The sequence below is a fragment of the Rhinatrema bivittatum genome, chromosome 2 (genome assembly GCF_901001135.1).
Source record: "Rhinatrema bivittatum chromosome 2, aRhiBiv1.1, whole genome shotgun sequence".
Lineage (NCBI taxonomy): Eukaryota > Metazoa > Chordata > Amphibia > Gymnophiona > Rhinatrematidae > Rhinatrema > Rhinatrema bivittatum.
Genome location: NC_042616.1, coordinates 476639170 through 476659624, shown reverse-complemented (window position 1 = coordinate 476659624; position 20455 = coordinate 476639170).

The following is a 20455-nucleotide window of genomic DNA, read 5'->3' as shown; positions in this document are numbered from 1 at the left end:
CCATAAATTCTTGTAGCTGGGCAATAGGGATGTGCATTTGTTTTAGATGAAATAGGAAATATAGACGATATTTCCTATTTTGTTGCGGTTCGGGGGGGGGAGGGGCGAAAATGAAAGGGAAACCCCACAAAATGTCATGTGGTTTTCTTATCTTTTTTTTTTTTGGGGGGGGGGGGAGAAAGGGCACACAGAAAAAAAAAAAAACCCACCCAACCCTTCAGATCTAATTATTTACAATCCCCCACCCTCCTGACCCTCCAAAACTTGCCTAAAATCCCTGGTGGTCCAGCAGGGGTCCCGGGATCAATGTCCCCCTCTCAGGCCGTCACTGCCACTAATCAAAATGGGGCCGATGGCCTTTTGCCCGTATCATGTGACAGGGGCTATCGGTGCCATTGGCCTGCCCCTGTCACATGGTAGGAGCAAAGGACGGCCGGCGCCATCTTAAAAAATGGCAGGGGCCATCCATTGCTTCTACCATGTGACAGGGGCTGACCAATGGCACCGATAGCCCCTGTCACATGGTAAGGGCAAAGGGCCACCAGTGCCATTTTGTTTACTGGCAGCCAATGGCCCGAGAGCGGGAGATCACTCCTGGAACCCTGGCTAGACCACCAGGGACTTTAGGCAAGTTTTGGGTGGGTTGGAATGGTGGGGGATTGTAAATAATTAAATCTGAAGGATCGGGTGTTTTGTTTTTTTTCAGATCGGGACAGCCAAAAAAAAAAATGGTCAGAACTGTTGGAAACAAAATTTCCTGCGGTTCTATGAAAACGAAACCAGAAACAATTACCGGTACGATACACATCTTTGTAAAATACCAGACCTACAGCCCTTAATGGTGAAAGTGGATTTGGAAATAGCCACTGTTATAGAGACCTGAGTCTCATGATTGGGATATGGCCATCCCTGGTTATAACTTGATAAGGAAGTACAGATAGGACAGAAAGTAGGGATGAGTAGTTCTTTATATCAAAAACAATATCCATCCAAGCAACTGAATTGCAAGGGACATGGGTAGAGAAGAAGCATTATGGACAGTCCTAAAAAAAAAAAAAAGAAGATGGTATTTCCATTTTTATTGATGTGTTCTACAGGCCTCTGACTCAAACAAAAGATCTAGACAGAGATCTGGTCGAAGAAATCCAAAAAGTGGGAAAGAAGGGAAAACTGTTGTTTGTTGGAGAATTAAATCTACCGAATGTAGACTGGAGAATGTGTTCTGCAGAATCTATGAGAAGTAGAGAGATAGTAGATGACCTGTAAGGGAGTCTGGCAATTGAACCCACATTAGAGGAAGTTACACTTGACCTAGTGCTTATTAACGGGGATAATGTCTCTGATGTCCAGGTTTGATATCACAAATATTTGATATCACAAATATTTGTTTGATATCACAAATAGGAGACAGAAATGTCACATGAAGACCCGAGTTTGGAATTTCAAAAACACAAACTTTGTTGAAATGGGGATGCACCTGGAGGAAGAACTAGAAGACTGGTAGAAAAATGGAGATGTAGAAGAACAGCAGGGCAAACTAAAAGGAACAATTACAAGGGCAACTAAACTATATGTTAGAACAATAAACAAAAGGAAGAGAAATAAGAAACCAATCATGTTCTCAAAGGAGGTGACTGAAAAGATAAAGGCAAAAAGAACAGATTTCAATAAGTATAATGGATCCCAGAAATAGGAATACAGGGAAGAATATCTGGTGAAACTGAGGGAGACAAAGAAAGAAAGAAAGAAAGAGATCAGTTGGAAGAAAGGATTGACAAAAAAGTAAAGCGAGGTGACAAAACATTTTTCAGATATATCAGAGAAAGGAGAAAGGTCTGAAGTGGAATAGTGAAAGTGAAAGGTGACAAAGGTCAATGTGTAGAAAAAGACTAATAAATGGCAGAAATATTAAACAAATACTTCAGTTTGGTGTTCACTAAAGAAGACCTTAGAGAAGGACCATCGCTGGTTGACTTGACCTTGCATGGGGGTGGAGTAGACCAAACCCTGTTTACAGAAAATAATGTATGGGAAGTGCTAGGAAAACATAAAATTGACAAGCGTATGGGGCCAGATGAGGTACATCCCAGAATACTGAGGGAGCTCAGAACTGTGCTGGCGGGTCTGCTGAAAGACCTGCTTAATAGATCCCCAGAAATGGGAGTGGTGCTGTGAGATCGGATAAAATTGGTGGTGGTCCCGCTTCACAAGAGTGGGAGCAGAGAGGAGGCTGGAAACTACAGGCTGGTTAGCCTCACCTCTGTGGTGGGAAAATTAATAGACACTCTATTGAAGGAAAGGATAGTGAACTATCTACAATCCTGTGGGTTGCTGGATCAGATACAGCAAGGATTCAGCAGGGGAAGGACCTGTTAGACAAATCTGATTGATTTTTTTTTATTGGGTGACTAGAGAATTTGATCAGAGAAGAGTGCTCGATGGATTTTAGTAAAGCTTTTGATACGGTCCCATATAGAAGACTTGTGAACTAAATGAGAAGCTTGGAGTGGGTGCAAGGTAGTGGCATGGATTGCAAACTGGTTCACTGACAGGAGCAGCTTGTAGTGGTAAATTGAGCCTACTCTGAAGAGAGAACCATGTTAAGTGGTAGGGATGTGCAGCCAAAAAGTTTTTGTTGCATTCGTGGTACGTATTCGTGGATGGTCGATTCCGTTTCATGAGGAAGTATGGAGAATTCCATACTTTGTCGATCTGTCAATACGTTTCCCGGTTCCCATTAAAGTCAACGGGGAAAGGATTTCCTAAATAAAAATTTAACCCCCCCCCACCCTCCTGACCCCCCCCAAGACTTACCAAAACTCCCTGGTGGTCCAGCGGGGAGTCCAGAAGCCATCCCTGCACTCGTTTGCCGGTTCATTATGGCGCCGATAGCCTGTGTCACAGGGGCTACCGGTGCCATTGGTCAGCCCCTGTCACATGGTCACCGGCACCATCTTGTGCTCCTACCATGTGACAGGGGCTGACCAATGGCACCGGTAGCCCCTGTGACATAGTATGGGCAAAGGCTATCGGCGCCATTTTGAGTCCTGGCATCGGAAGGCCGGCGTGCAGAAGGTCACTCCGGGACCCCCATTGGACCCATAGGGACTTTTGGCCAGCTTGGGGGTGCCTCCTGACCCCCACAAGACTTGTCAAAAGTCCAGTGGGGGTCCGGGAGCGACCTTCTGCATGCCGGCCATTCGATGTCACACATAGTGAGGGCAAAGGCGATCGGCGCCATTTTGAGGATCCGGGAATCATTTTGAGGGTCCGGGAATCAAAATGACGCCGATCGCCTTTGCCCTCACTATGTGTGACATAGTGAGGGCAAAGGTGATTGGCGCCATTTTGAGTATTGGCATCGGACGGCCTGCGTGCAGGAGGTCGCTCCTGGACCCCCGCTGGACTTTTGGCAAGTCTTGTGAGGGTCAGGAGGCCCCCCAAGCTGGCCAAAAGTCCCTGTGGGTCCAACGGGGGTCCCGGAGCGACCTCATGCACGCCGGCCGTCCGATGCCAGGACTCAAAATGGCGCCGATAGCCTTTGCCCATACTATGTCACAGGGGCTACCGGTGCCATTGGTCAGCCCCTGTCACATGGAAGGAGCACAAGATGGCACCGGTGACCATGTGACAGGGGCTGACCAATGGCACCAGTAGCCCCTGTGACACAGGCTATCGGCGCCATAATGAACCGGCAAACGAGTGCAGGTATGGCTTCTGGACTCCCCGCTGGACCACCAGGGAGTTTTGGTAAGTCTTGGGGGTGGGGTCAGGAGTGTGGGGGTTTAAATTTTTATTTAGGAGGCCAAATAAAACAGAAATCTGTTTAATACGTGGGGAGTTGCGATGCGTTTCGCCTCCCCACGTATTTAACAGATAGCAAAAAATAAGTTGCGGATTACAAATATGTGGAAAACTGATGCACATCCCTATTAAGTGGAGTGAAGAGGATCTGCTTTGGGACAAGTTCTGTTCAATATCATTGTGAGCAACATTGTGGAAGGGATAGAAGGTAAAGTTTGCCTATTTGTGGATGATACTAAGATCTGCAACAGAATGGATATGCCTGAAGGAGTAGAGAAAATGAAAAGTGTTTTAAGAAACCGTAATGACAGGTTGAGGATTTGGCAGGTGGGATTCAATGCCAAGAAGTGCAAAATCATGGATTTGGAGTGCGACAAGCCAAAAGAGCTGTATGTGATGGGCTGTGAAATACTGATGTGCACAGACTGGGAGAGGGACCTTGGGGTGATAGTGTCTTACGATCTGAAGGTGGAAAAGCAATGCAAGAAGGCAATAGCTAAAGCTAGAAAAATGCTGGGCTGCATAGAGAGAGGAATAACCAGTAACAAAAGAGAGGTGGTGATGTCTTTGTACAGATCCTTGGTGAGACCTCACCTAGAGTACTATATTCAGTACTGCATCACATATACGTGATATATATCTAAAAAAGGATAGAGACATGATGGAGGCAGTCCAAGGAAGAGCAACCAAGACGGTATTGGGTCAATATTGGAAAACGTATAAAGAGAGGCTGAATGATCTGCATATGTACACCCTGGAAGAGAAGAGGTACAAAGGAAATATGATATGGACCTTCAGATAATTGAAAGGTTTTAATGATGCTCATTCTTCAAAACATTTCCTTTTTAAAAGAAACAATAGAACTAGGGCTCATGAAATGAAACTTCAGGTGGAATACTCCGAACCAATGTCAGGAAATATTTCTTCAGAGAAAGGGTGGTGGATGCCTGGAATGCATTTACGGAGGAGGTGGCAAACACAAAAACAGACAAAGAAATCAAAGGAGCATGTCCTAAAGGGTGAAGGACAGAATATAAGAAAAAGGGTGTATGGGGGTAATCTGTTTGGTAGCAGTTACTACCCTTAACAATATGTATGAGTAATGAATTATTATCCTTAACCAATATCCTTGATGCAACTGTTCTCCACTTTAACATCACTCTCCACTTTAAGAACATAAGAACATGCCATACTGGGTCAGACCAAGGGTCTATCAAGCCTAGCATCCTGTTTCCAACAGAGGCCAATTCAGGCTACAGGTATGTGGCAAGTACCCAAAAACTAAGCATATCCTATGCTAATGATGCTAGTAATAGCAGTTAGGGGTGTACATTCGTTTTTGCCGTATTGGCGATCCGCAAAGTATACTGCACTATTCGTAGTATTTGTGGGGAAGCGAAACGTATAGCGATTCCCCACGAATATTCGCCGAATTATACGGCCACCTAAATAAAAATTTAAACAACCCCCCCACCCTCCTGAACCCCCCGAAGATTTACCAAAACTCCCTGGTGGTCCAGCGAGGGGTCCGGCAGCAATTCCCTGCATTCACACCCTCGGTGCCGGGTTCATCATGGTGCCAATAGCCTTTATCACAGGGGCTACCGGTGCCATTGGTCAGCCGCTGTCACATGGCCATTGGCGCCATCTTGTGCTCCTACCATGTGACAGGGGCTGACCAATGGCACCGGTAGCCCCTGTGACATAGTATGGGCAAAGGCTATCGGTGCCATTTTGAGTCCTGGCATCGGATGGCCGGAGTGCAGGAGGTCGCTCCGGGACCCCCGTTGGGCCCCCAGGGACTTTTGGCCAGCTTGGGGGGGTGCCTCCTGACCCCCACAAGACTTACCAAAAGTCCAGCGGGGGTCCGGAAGCCACCTCCTGCATGCCGGCCGTCCGATGCCAGGACTCAAAATGGTGCTGATCACCTTTGCCCTATGTCACAGGTACCAACGGTCGGCCCCTGTGACATAGTGAGGGCAAAGGTGATCGGTGCCATTTTGAATACTGGCAGCAGATTGCCTTTGCCCTCACTATGTCACAGGGGCCGACCGTCGGTACCTGTAATATAGTGAGGGCAAAGGCGATCGGCGCCATTTTGAGTCCTGGCATCAGGATGGCCAGAGTGCAGGAGGTCGCTCCGGGACCCCCGTTGGACCCCCAGGGACTTTTGGGCAGCTTGGGGGGAGGCCTCCTGACCCCCACAAGACTTGCCAAAAGTCCAGCGGGTGTCCGGAAGCTACCTCTGCATGCCGGCCGTCCGATGCCAGGATTCAAAATGGCGCCGATCGCCTTTGCCCTCACTATGTCACAGGTACCAATGGTCGGCCCCTGTGACATAGTGAGGGCAAAGGTGATTGATGCCATTTTGAATACTGGCAGCAGATCGCCTTTGCCCTCACTATGTCACAGGGGCCAACCGTCGGTACCTGTGACATAGTGAGGGCAAAGGCGATCGGCGCCATATTGAGTCCTGGCATCAGACGGACGGCATGCAGGAGGTCGCTCCCGGACCCCCGCTGGACTTTTGGCAAGTCTTGTGGGGGTCAGGAGGCCCTCCCAAGCTGGCCAAAAGTCCCTGTGGGTCCAACGGGGATCCCGGAGCAACCTCCTGCACTCCGGCCATCCGATGCCAGGACTCAAAATGGCGCCTATAGCCTTTGCCCATACTATGTCACAGGGGCTACCGGTGCCATTGGTCAGCCCCTGTCACATGGTAGGAGCACAAGATGGCGCCGGTGATCATGTGACAGGGGCTGACCAATGGCACCGGTAGCCCCTGTGACACAGGCTATCGGCGTCATGATGAAACCAGCACCAAGGGTGTGAGAGTGCAGGGGATGGCTTCTGGACTCCACGCTGTACCACCAGGGAGTTTTGGTAAGTCTTGGGGGGGTCAGGATGGTGGGGGGTTGTAGTTAATTTTAATTTTATCTGAACACGAATATAAATCACCGTATTAACGCATCGGGGCACCATTCGGCCGAATGCAACGCATTTGCTCCCCGACGAATCTGAATCACGAATACAACGTATGGCGTCCCTCTGCACATCCCTAATAGCAGTGGCTATTTTCTAAGTCAACTTGTTTAGTATCAGGTAATGGACTTCTCATCCAAAAACTTATCCAAACCTTTTGTAAACTCAGCTATACTAACTGCACTAACCACATCCTCTGGTAACAAATTCCAGAGTTGAATTGGGCATTGAGTGAAAAAAACATTTCTCAGATTTGTTTTAAATGCGCTACATGCTAAATTAATGGAGTGCCCTCTAGGCCTTCTATTATCTGAAAGAGTAAATAATCGATTCACATTTACCCGTTCTACACCTCCATGATTTTAATTCTTTATTTATCCATTTTTAAATACAATACAAGCATTTACTTGCAGTATTGAAATTACAGAAAAGAAAAGAAGTAAAAAGAATCTAATTGTAATATACTTTAAACAATAACATCTCACATCTTTTCTGTATCATTTATAAGAAAATTAGAGAAGTGTATCCCTCTTGAGCAAATCTAAGAAATTATATAAATATGAAAATGTAAGTTATTTCTCCACATTACTTTTTTTTTTTCCTGCCGTTTACTTTACTCCCAGAAGTGTTTTTAGATGTTCTGGGTCCATATAGTGGTATGTCTGACCTTTAAGTTTTATTACACACTTACAAGGGTAGCGCAATAAGAATTGGCCACCTTGTTCAAGAACATGATGTCTTAAGTCAAGGAATTTTTTCCTTCTAAGCTGGGTAGTTTTTACAAGATCTGGATATATCCAGATCTTGTAACCATAAAAGGTTTTAGATCTATTTCGAAAAAAATATTTCAAGATGTTTTCTTTGTCTGAAATGAACGCTAACGTAACCAATAAATTTCCTCTTTTTTCAATAACTATATCTTCTTGAGATTTCTCAAGGAAGTCTGTTAAATCTATAGAAATTTCTTTATTGGGGTCTCCTTGATCTTTACTTTGTATTCCAGGTTGTACTTGCTCTTTCATCTTAATTGAAGTAGAGGTATTAATATAAAAAGCTTTGACTATAGTGGGAATACATTGTTCGGGGATCTTTAATATTTCAACTATATAGATCTAAATAGATCTATTGGACCTAATTTACTTGTGATGGGGAAGTTTATAACCCTCAAATTTAACATACGGGAATAGTTTTCTATATTTTCGATCTTCCTTTGTAATTCACCTTCATTTTTAATTTGATGAACTTGTACATTCTCTACTTTTAATAACCGTTGTTCCATATCATTTACTTGGTTCTGTTGTACAACCAATATATCAGCATTACTTTTAACAACCAAATTAACTTCATTTACCACCTTTGTTAAATTTTTTATAGAGGAATCCAGTTTTGTCATACAAGTCCATAAAGTCTCTAAAGTTACATTTGCTGGTTTAAGCAACACTTCTTGCTCCAGCGTTTGTTGGTTTTCAACTCCCAATTGATGTTTCTGTATTTTAGAAGGAAGAATATCTTGTACTCTGTCTTGATCCATTTTTGGCATAGAAATCTTGCTTTTCAAAATCCCTTCTTTTACCACTTTAATTTCACCAGATCCATCTACACTGTCTGGATCTCCTTGCGAGATATCTGGCAAACTGATGGGAGAAACCCCTTCATTGCCAGGTGGAGGTGGAATGTCCGGCGCCCCTGGACTTAGAGATATGTCCTCGGCCAAAAGAGACAAAATTTGCCCTAATTCTTTCTCTTTAACGGCCCCCTCAACAGGGGTATTATATGGAGAGCTCATCCACTCTGTGACAGTCCTTTGGCCTGGCTGAGCTGTTGGAGTACTTGAGGTTGGCCTTATCCTGGCCTTCCTTTTAGTATGAGGCATATATTAATTAATATGACACAGCTTCACTCCTGGTCACGGATCACAGAAGTGGGACTTACAAAACTTAATACACTTCTCTATGGAGGTCGAGGAGCTTTGTGCTATTAATCATTATAGGTAATCATATCTTGACTTACCCACAGATGTAAGCGATTCACTGGACAATCTTGTTTCCCTTGATAAACTAAATTCCATAAAACATACCTGGCATTTCCAGGCGGTTCCAGTCGGAGCCGGTCAGAGCCGCGCGCGCCTTTGGCGCGCGGCTTCGGCGGCGCGGCTTCGGCGGCGCGCCTCGGCAGCTGCGCGCCGTAAGAATTTAATTTCAGACTACCTTCCGGCCCCTCCTATTGACGTGGCAGCAGGCAATTGGTTAGGCAGTCCAATCTTCAGGGCGGGCTTTCGTCCTCACCCCCGCAGCAATCAAGCAACAAAAGTGTCCAGGTTATCAGGCAAGTAAACCGAGGCAATATTTGTCAGGGGAAAAAATCCAAACGACTAGCACAGCTCACCTCGCCTCGAATAAATCCTGTATAGGAGTGCCGTTTTAAGATACCCTTCCGGCCCCTCCTATTGACGTGGCAGCAGGCAATTGGTTAAGCAGTCCAATCTTCAGGGCGGGCTTTCGTCCTCACCCCCGCAGCAATCAAGCAACAAAAGTGTCCAGGTTATCAGGCAAGTAAACCGAGGCAATATTTGTCAGGGGAAAAAATCCAAACGACTAGCACAGCTCACCTCGCCTCCACCTCCATGATTTTAAAGACCTCTATCATATTCCCCCTCAGCCATCTCTTCTCCAAACTGAACATCCCTAACCTCTTTAGTCTTTCGTCATAGGGAAGCTGCTCCATCCCCTATAACATTTCGGTTGCTCTTCTCTGTATCTTCTTCATCGCAACTATATTTTTCTGGAGATGCGGCAACCAGAATTGTACACAGTATTCAAGGAGCAGTCTCACCATAGTTATAATTCCTAAAATTCTGTTTGACTTTTTGAATGTGACAGCTCACTGAGCTGACAATTTCAAAGTATTATCCACTATGAATCCTAGATCTCTTTCCTGGCCGGTAGCTCCTAATATGGAACCTCACATCATGTAATGACAGCATGGGTTATTTTTCCCTATACATATCACCTTGCACTTATCAACATTACATTTCATCTGCCATTTGGATGCCCAATTTTCCAGTCTCACAAGGTCCTCCTGAAATTTATAACAATCCGCTTGGATTTAACTACTCTGAATAATTTTGTATCATCTGCAAATTTGATTTTCTCACTAGTACAGATCCTTAAGGCACCACTGTATATCCTTTTCCACTGAGAAAATTGTCCATTTAATCCTAATCTGTTTCCTGTCTTTTAAGTAGTTTGTAATCCATGAAATGGCATTACCACCTATCCCACGACTTTTTACTTTTCTTAGAAGCCTCTCATGAGGAACTTTGTCAAATGCCTTCTGAAAATCCAAATGCAATATATCTACTGGTTCACCTATATCTACATGTTTATTAACCCCTTCAAAAAAGTAAAGCAGATTTGTGAGGCAAACCTTGCCTTGAGTAAAGCCATGCTGTCTTTGTTCCATTAAACCATGTCTTTCTATATGTTCTGTGATTTTGATTGTTAGAACACTTCCACTATTTTTCCTGGCACTGAAGTCAGGCTAACTGGTCTGTAGTTTACCGGATCATGCCTGGAGCCCTTTTTAAATACTGGAGTTATATTAGCCACCCTCCAGTCTTCAGGTATAATTGATTATTTTAATGATACATTTCAAATTTTAACTAATAAATCTGAAATTTCATTTTTTAGTTCCTTCAGAACCCTGGGGTATATATCATCTGGTCCACGTGATTTACTGCTCTTCAGTTTGTCAATCAGGCCTACCACATCTTCTAGGTTCACCTTGATTTGGTTCAGTTCATCTGAATCATTACCCATGAAAACCTTCTCCAGAACAGGTATCTTCCCAACATCCTCTTCAGTAAACACTGAAGCAAAGAAATTGTTTTTCTGTGATGGCCTTATCTTCTCTAAGTGCCCCTTTAACCTCTCAATCATCTCATGGTCCAACTGACTCCCTCGCAGGCTTTCTGCTTTGGATATATTTAAAAGGCTTTTACTGTGAGTTTTTGCCTCTACGGCCAACTTCTTTTCAAATTCTCTCTTAGCCTGTCTTATCAATGTCTTACCTTTAACTTTTCAGCCCTCATGCTTTATCTTATTTTCTTCTGTTGGATCCTTCTTCCAATTTTGAATGAAGATTTTTTGGCTAAAATAGCCTCTTTCACCTCACCTTTTAACCTTGTCTGTAATCGTTTTGCCTTCTTTCTACCTTTCATAAAGTGTGTAACACATCTGGACTGTGCTTCTAAGATGGTATTTTTAACAATGTCCATGCTTCTTTTATACCTTTGTAGCTGCTCCTTTCAATTTTTTTCAAATTTTTTCAATTTTTCTTATTTAATCAAAGTTTCCTTTTTGAAAGTTTAGCACTTGAGCCTAGATTTACTTACTGTCCCCCTTCCTGTCATTAATTCAAATATGATTATATTATGATCACTATTGCCAAGCGACCCTACCACCATTACCTCTCTCAGCAAATCCTGTACTCCACTAAGAATTAGATCTAAAATTGCTCCCTCTCTTGTCAGTTCCAGAACCAATTGCTCCATAAAACTGTAATTTATTCCATCCAGGAACTTTATCTCTCTTGCATGTCCTGATGTTACATTTACCCAGTCAATATTGGGGTAATTGAAACCTCTTATTATGCACTACCAATTTGGTTAGCTTTACTAATTTCTCTTAGCATTTCACTATCCATCTCTCCATCTTGGCCAGGTGAACAGTAGTATACTCCTATCACTATACTTTTCCCCAACATGTGGCACCTCCACATGACGCTGACCCCAAGCTCCGCACCTGGCTTCCTAGGCATGCACACGTTCCTCTGCTACAAATTTAAAGTGCTTGTGGTGGGAAAGTTCCCCGTGGCCCACTAAGATGACGTCAGGCAGGATGGGTATATATACCCTGTCCTGCTACCACCACTTGGCCTCAGCAATGGGTCCTGCTCCTTTGTGAGTGCAAGTTGTCTGCTTTCCTAATACCTGCCTTGTTTCCTGCATCCCTGCCTTGGTTCCTGTTCCTGATTCCTGGATCAAGCATTCCTGTTCCTTGTCTCCAGCCTCCGCCTTGCTCCTCATCCCTTCGGATTGATCTTCAGATTCTGATCCTGCCTGCCTGACTCTGCTTGACCTCTGACTGCCTGACTCCTGCCAGGTATCCTGACTTTGCTGATTTCTGCCCATCCTGACCTCTGGCTTGTTCCTTGTTCCACTTATCTGCTGCCTGCCTCTACTCCTGCTTGTCCAATGCCACTTCAGACTCTTCCTCTGGTTCTATGCCCTGAGAGACCCCACCTAAGTCCTGCCGACACCGGTACCCAAGGACTCAACCTGCGGGGATCAAAGAATGGTATAAATGAAGGTTCAGTTAGGTCTTCTTCATCCATACTGCCTCCTGATGATGAAGACCAACAGGGACCCGCTCATGGTGGTAGTGTCAACCTTGTCATGGCTCAAGGGTCCACATTTCCAACACCTGGTATAGCAATGTTCCATTGGTTATCCTCCTTCCACCATGTCTCTGAGATGCCAATTAAGTCTATGTCATCATTACTGCTATACATTCTAATTCTCCCATCTTACTTCTTAGGCTTTTGGCATTAGCATACAAATATTTCAAGTGTGTTTTTTTGTTTGTATTTTCATTCTGCTTTTTAATTGATAGGGTTATATTGGAAACTTTTAGCTCAGGTGAGTTTTTAATTACAGACACTTGGATTCTTTTCCAAGTGTCTTTTCCAAGTGTCTATTAATGGAACCTCACTGTTGGGATGCCCTAATTATAATGCGTCATTAGTATCCTTTGAAGATACCTCCCTCCTAACTATGCACTACTGAGCAACTGTCGGCTTTCCCCTTCGTTCTATTTTTAAGGCTGGTCTGTCTCCTTTTTAAAGGTTAGCGCCAGCAGCTTGGTTCCACCCTGGTTAAGGTGGAGCCCATCCCTTCAGAAAAGACTCCCCCTTACCCAAAATGTTCCCCAGTTCCTTACAAAACTTAATCCCTCTTCCATGCACCATTGTATCATCCACACATTGAGATTCCAGAGCACTCCCTGCCTCTGGGGACCTGCATATGGAACAGGGAGCATTTCAGAGAAGATCCCTAAGAGCATAAATTTGGCTTCCATAAACTCCCTCCCACATTTTCCTATGTCGTTGGTGCCCACATGTACCACGACAGCTGGCTCCTCCCCAGCACTGTCTAAAATCCTATCTAGGTGACTTTGATGGCATGGGGGGAAGGGGAATTGGATTCAGAGTACAACCAACATGGGCCCTGACTTTTATGGGCTATTGTACTGATATGTAGACATAAGAGAAAAAGAACAGGACTGCTTCTATGGCCAAGTTCAAAAGCAAAACAAATCAAGCAGCAATGTCTGAATTTTCAAGATGGCCCATCACCCAATAAAAATGTTGCTTTGTTAATATATAATCATCAACCCACTATGAGGTCCTCTCAGATATAGCATCCACACATTATCACATATTTGGGAAGTTTCCTTAATAGTGGGTTGATGACTGTATGACACAAGGAAACTGAGATTTTGTTAAGAATTGTTAATATATAAGGCAGCAGTTACTGCCCTTATCATAAACATAGAGGTAAACTGAATAGAGCGCCAATTAATATCCTTAACAGAAACATGGAGGTGACCTGCACAGAGCGGCAGTTAATAACATAAAACATTTCATGGGCAGACTAGGTGGACCATTTGGTATTTTTCTGCTGTTAATACTATGTTACTATATAAAACCTATTGACAAACCTATTGACAATTCAATGGCATATATTGTAGCAATTATTTTTTATTTACTCTTTATTAAATTATTAATTCAAACATTTACAAAGATTGCTTTGTTACAGAAACATGTTGCATTAACACAAGATTGAAATTTTTCAGCAAATAAAATATTTTCAAATAAGAAACATTGATTAATACATCCGTTAGACCACTAAAGCTGGTGGGGGGGTGGTGTAATGCGCAAAATAGGGAGATATAAGGAAAACCAGATTATAGAAAGAAAATAACAGACAACATGCTTCAGGTATTTCTATTTAGACTATTTGAGTCACCACTCATCTGATGTTCCAGCTTCTTAGCATCAACAAAGGCCTTCAACTGCTCTGATTGAAAAAAATATATAACTCTCCCTTCTATACTTAAGGACACATTTACATGGGAACCTTAGTATGAAGGAGGCCCCAAGATCTAAAACCTCCTGTCTTAAAGCTAGAAAGCTTTTTCTTTTCTGTTGAGTCTCTTTTGTCAAATCTGGAAATATACACAGACAGGATCCCATAAAAGGTACATTAATCTTTTTAAAATATGCCCTCATAAGTACTCCCATATCATTTTCATTGAAAAAAGAAATCAATAATGTTGATTTTTCAGCAACTTCATAGGCAGATGATTCCAAAAACTCAGTCAAATTTTCAAACATGTTCTGGGCTGGTGGTATATGCTGGTTCTTTCATATAGGGAGAAAGTAGACCTTTTCCAGGGATGGAGTCTTATCAGCGGGAATCTCCTAAATATCACGTATATACCGATTCAAGGTTATCCTAGGCAATTCTCCTACAACCCTGGGAAAATTGATGATTCTCAAATTTAAATGTCTTAGTGTATTCTCAATTTTCTCCATTTTTCTTTTAATCATCCCACAATCCTGTATCAATACAGTCTGTACATCTTTAACTTGCTTCAGTCCTGTCTCCAATTCAGTTATTTTTCCAGAGACTTCTTTTTTATAACCATCAAAGTTGTTGTTTAAAATGTCTAGCTGACTGGATACCGAATTAATTTTAAGAGAGCAGTCTGTTATGGCCTTTGCCATTGCTGATGATAAATTCCACAAGCAGTCTAAAGTGACTACTTGTGGCTTCTCTGCTATTACCTCTCTCAAGGTGTGGGGGGAAGGGTGTCCTGTCCCGAGGCCTCTCCTCTGGTAAATGGCTGTTCTTCTCTCCTTCCCGAAACACTCTCACCCAGCGAAGTCTCTCCGTGTTCCATGGAGGTCTGCACACACTTCTCCAAAGGCACCGCCCCCTCAAGCTGCACACCAAAAGTTAACCCTTCGGGGCTCTCAGGCAGCCGCGGCGTCGATGTTGCTCGTGCAGCTGGTTGTGGTCGGTCGTCTAGCAGACTGAAGGAAACTTCCAAGGTCAAGTCCCCAGCTCCCCTCTGGGGCTCAACAGCCGGAGCACTCAGCCCTGTTGCCCCAGAAGCGGCGATGCACTGCATGATTGTCCTCTGTCCAGCTTGGATCGCCGAGGTAGAGGGGTAAGCTCTGGGTCTCCCCTTACGTTTAGCAGGCATTTCTTTTCCCTTTCTTCCACAGAAATTATAATGAAATAGTTATAAAGGCAAAAAAGACGCTGGAGCAGGAACGCTATGTGACTGCTGTGTCTGCCATCTTGACTCCACCCCCTTGTAGCAATTTTTAAAATCCCAGATAAACAGGTAAGGTACATTTACCCATGTAAACCCAGCTTTAAGTGTATAAATGCTTTTGGAAATCAGGCCCTACCTGTGGTTCAAAAGAGGATTAAACAAATTCCCAAAGGAAAAGTTCATAAACAGGTAGACTTCAGAAAGCCGGCACTTACCCCTGTGAGTGAGAAGCAAGAAATATTATCAAGGATCTGACTGATACTTGTGACCCAGACTGGCCATTGTCAGAGACAGGTTGCTGGGCTCGATGGACTTGATCTGACCCTAACATGGCACCTCTTATGATTTATTTATTTTATTTTTTATTTAAAAATCTCTTCTATACCGTCGTTAAGCTAGATGCCGTCACAACGGTTTACAATAAGGCACATAAATTAAAATTGCTAACTGTATGAAATTCTATCATATTCTGGTTAAAAACCAAAGAATATAAGATGGCATGGGGGGAAGGGGAATTGGATCTTATATTCTTTGGTTTTTAACCAGCAATTTCTCTTTCCTACAGGTTTATGCTATTTTTAAAAATATTACAATATTTATAGATGGATTCTTTATGATAATTCTGATTGGCACAACATAGTTATTCAAAAACGAAACCATACAAGATCTTTTCAAACCAAATTGGCCATTTCCTCCAATTTCAGGCTAGCAAATTATACTATACTCAGCATCACATCCATATATTTTAATGTGAATATCAGTGGTTAATTCTTAGCCATTTTAAGATTTCTGAGTCTTTGTTTATTTTTCACCCATTATCTTTAGATACTCCATGCAAATTCCTCATACTGAAAAATCTGTGATTGGTAATATCCCAGAGGTGGCTAGATGCTGTGATTGCAAATTCTCTTGCAATTGTGATTTGGATGAAAGCATAGCTTTGCATTCTAATCAATTTTGGATCTGTATTATCATTACTATGTGTTTGGTAATTGATTTTAAAACATGTTTTGGAAGAAATATGCCTCTTCTACCATTTTACAATGCAAATTCAAGGAAGGGCATGCAATACTCTTAGCACACTGATGGCACCTAAAAATATATTGTACTTTTTTTTAAGAAAAGGAAAAGTAAATTATGGCTCCTCTTTATTAGCAAAGGACTAGTTTGCAAGAATTACAAGTCTTTGGTTCTAATACAGTTCTCTCAATCCTTTTTATTGCTGTTGTTTAAATAATCCAGTTTGCAGTAAAGCAAAATCATTAAGTACTTTGTTTCCCCATTGTGATTTGTATTTAATTTTAAAGTGTGTATTGGTGTTTAAGCTTCTGAAAGCTCATTCTCTTCCGATTGTAAATCTAAATAAATTAGGGTATTATTCAACTGATCCCTTTGAGAACCCCACACTGGCCTAATATAGCATGAACAACTGATGACTGAATCCTGAAAAAAGAGTTTTAAAAACAGACCGGTGATTACACAAAAAGATGTGCAACTTTTATTTCAAAAAAGGAGCACATACATGTGTTTGTGGACCAGCCGCACAGAAACCATATTTTATAAAGTCGCGATATATGTGAGCGTATACGTGTGTGAACATATTGGCACATGGGAAAAAGGAGCATGGGGGGAGCTTGGAGGGGTCATATTTGGGCGTGGCTTACACAAACACGTGTACTGACATTTTCTAAGGCAGTGGTTCTCAACCTTTTTTCTGTCGGGACACACCTGACAGATGGTTCTCACATGCGTGACACACTGACCCATGATCGTCACAGGGCTAGATGTAAATGTACAGTTTGCATCCACGGGAACCCCCCTGATCCACAATAATGGATGTAAAGCAGAATTATGACATTCCCCATTCAACTCACTCTACAAAAAAGATATTCTGCTTCTGGTGTCATCTCAGTAACAGCAACTCAAACTCCTTCTACTTTCAGGCTCAATAGCCCTACTTATGAAAAGACAGCAGTTTACCACCAATGCATGTCCTCTTGAGAAAACGCAACAAATAAGACTGATAAAACACTTACATGCTAGTAAAATATCTCTGTAACAGACACAGAAGCGACCTAACATACTCCCAGGATCTGTAGTAATGCACATAAACTAATCCACACACAGTTACACCTGTATTATGGAATACACTCAAACAGGAGCAACCCTATCTATGAAAAGGCAACACTACAAATATTAAATCAGGCCCTAAAAACCAATACACCTCTTATTAGGAAAACAGAACTAGCAAGCAGCTATAGATCCCCACACAGAAATAATTGTAAAACTATACTAATAAGCAGAATAAATGTTTCACAACAACTATGAACAGAATAACATCCAACAATTAAAAACTCATAAAAACTATTAAAAATTCTCCAAACACCAATAAAATATTTCAAAAAAAGCAGACACATCACATAATATTAAATAATTAAAATAGCAGTCAATCAAAAAAAATAAACTTAAAAAGCCAACTTTACTTATCCCCTCCAGCAGCTCTCCTACTCCTCTTCCATGCAGGCTGTAGCACACACCAGAAGCAGCAGTAGTGGCTAAGCTCTATACTCATGGTCCTCTTCCTTAGGGCCCATGTCTCTCTCACACACACACACACCATACCAGTCATGCCCCCATGACCAGTTTCTGTCTCTCACACACCAATCATCTCCCAGTCTTTGACAAACACACCAGTCACCTTCCTGAACAGTTTCTCTCATGCCATACACACACACACAGGCTTCCCACTCCCGTGTTCCACTTACATATAAGGGCTTCTCACTCTCATAATCACTTTCTCTTTCTCACATACACTCACCAGTCTCTCACTCCCATGCTTGTTCTCTCCACATGCACAGGCTTCTCATTCCCATAATCACTTTCTTTCTCTCCCACATACACACACACCAGTCACCTGATCTCTCTCATGCATACACACACACACAGGCTTCCCACTCCCATGTTCTCTTTCAGATATACAGGCTTCTCACTCCCATGCTGATTCTCACACACTCCCAGCTTTCTCACTCCCATGCTCACTCTTCACATGCACAGGCTTCTTATTCCCATAATCACTTTCTTTCTCTCTCTCACATACACACAAACACACACCAGTCACCTGATCTCTCTCATGCATATACACACACACATAGGCTTCCCACTCTCATGTTCTCTTTCAGATATACAGGCTTCTCACTCCCATGCTGTGTCTCACACACACACACAGGTTTCTCACTCCCATGCCCACTCTTCACCTGCACAGGCTTCTCATTCCCATAATCACTTTCTCTCTCTCTCTCTCACACACACCCATCAACTATCTCTCTCATGCATACACACACACACAGGCTTCCCACTTCCATGTTCTGTCTTACATACACAGGCTTCTCCCTCCCATGCTGTGTCTCACACACACCCAGGTTCTCACTCCCATGCTCACTCTCTTCACATGCACAGGCTTCTCATTCCCATAATCACTTTCTCTGTTACACACACACACACACACACACACACACACAGTCTCTCTCTCATTTCCATGCTCGCTCTCCACGTGCACAGGCTTCTCATTCCCTGAATCACATTCTCTCTCTCAGATTCACATACACACCAGTCACACCGTCACCTTACCAACCAGTCTCTCTCATATACATGCACACACACAGGCTTCCCACTCCCATGCTCTCTCTCACATAATCAGGCTTCTCACTCCCATGCTTTCTTTCACATACACCCCCACAACACCAGGCTTCTTACTCCCATGCTTTCTCACATACCCAGATTTCTCACTTCCATGCTTTCTCTCTCTCTCTCTCTCTCTCTCTCTCTCACACACACACACATCCCTGACTGTCTCACACTCTCACATACACATCAGCCATCTCCTTGAGCAGTCACTTTCATTGTCTCTCACATATACACACACACATCAGCTCTCTGACCAGTTTCTCTCAATCACACACATACTCTCGATCAAATACATTATCTCACTTACACACAGGCTCTCAATCACACACATTCTCTCACTTACACACAGGCTGGCTGGCTGTTTCTCTCTCTTTCTATTACTCACTTCCTCTACCCCCCCCCCCAGCACAAACGGTAGCTGCTCCTCCTCCTCCAGCCCCCGCAGGCCAAGAAGGAAGAATTCCATCGATCGCGGGAGGCTCATGCTGCTCTCTCCTTTCCCTTCCGCTTTCTCCCCCAGAGCAGGAAGATCAGCTGCCTCTCCTGCTGCCACCGGACTCCTGCTATCTTCGGGCGTCCGAACTTCCTGTCGGGGGGGGGGGGGTAGCGGAAGCGCAGCGCACAACGTCCGCTTCCTCCCTCCCCCAAGCAGGAAGATCGGCGGACCATACGGCCCGACGCCCGAAGATAGCAGGAGGCCGGTGGCAGCAGGAGAGGCAGCTGATCTTCCTGCATTGGGGGGAGGAAGCGGAAGCTGCGTGCGGCGCTTCCGTTCCCCCCCCCCCGAACAGGAAGACCGGTTGGCCATACGGCCGCAGCAGCGCTTCCCCATGTGCCGTGATGGCGCGCGAGGCGTGGGTTCTCTTGCGGCACGGCCTTTCTTCTTCCCGTGCACCACTTCCTGTTCCGGGTCCGGGGGGGGTGGAATGCAGGCGCGGGAAGAAGAAAAGGCCCAGCCGCGGATGCCACAGCTTTTTTTTTTTTTTGCACTGCTGCCGTTCCCGCTGGGCTTGAACGTGCTGATAGCCCGGCGGCAACGGCAGCAGGGAAGAATGAGCAGCGGGAGGGACCGGGAGCCACGCGACACACCTGCCGGTGCTTGGCGACACACTGTGTCGCGAAGCACTGGTTGAGAACCGCTGTTCTAAGGGACTCATGCTTGTGCAGAAGCACATTTAGGTGCTTACACGCACACATATTTGCTACTTCCCATTTATGTGAGACAGTACAAATGTTCTTTTGGAACAGTACATTTTCCTTTGCTGGGTTGGTCTCTGGGTGAGTGGGCACAGAAGCAGGTCAGGGGTGGGAGGGAGTGTAACAGAGACAGAGAAGGACCTACTGGGGGACACTGGGAGAATTACAACAACATACCATAGAAATTGCAGTGAGTAAATCTGGGATAAAGAAGGTCATACTTGTTTATTACTAGGATATACAGGTGTATACTGGTGCCTAGAGGAATATAAAAGAGAAACAGAAGAACAGTAAGGGCTACAAAGGAGGCTAGGAGAGTGTGGTGTAGTTACATATTGAGGGGGGTGGTCGTTATTCTTGCAGAGTCCCCATAGGAACTCAGATCA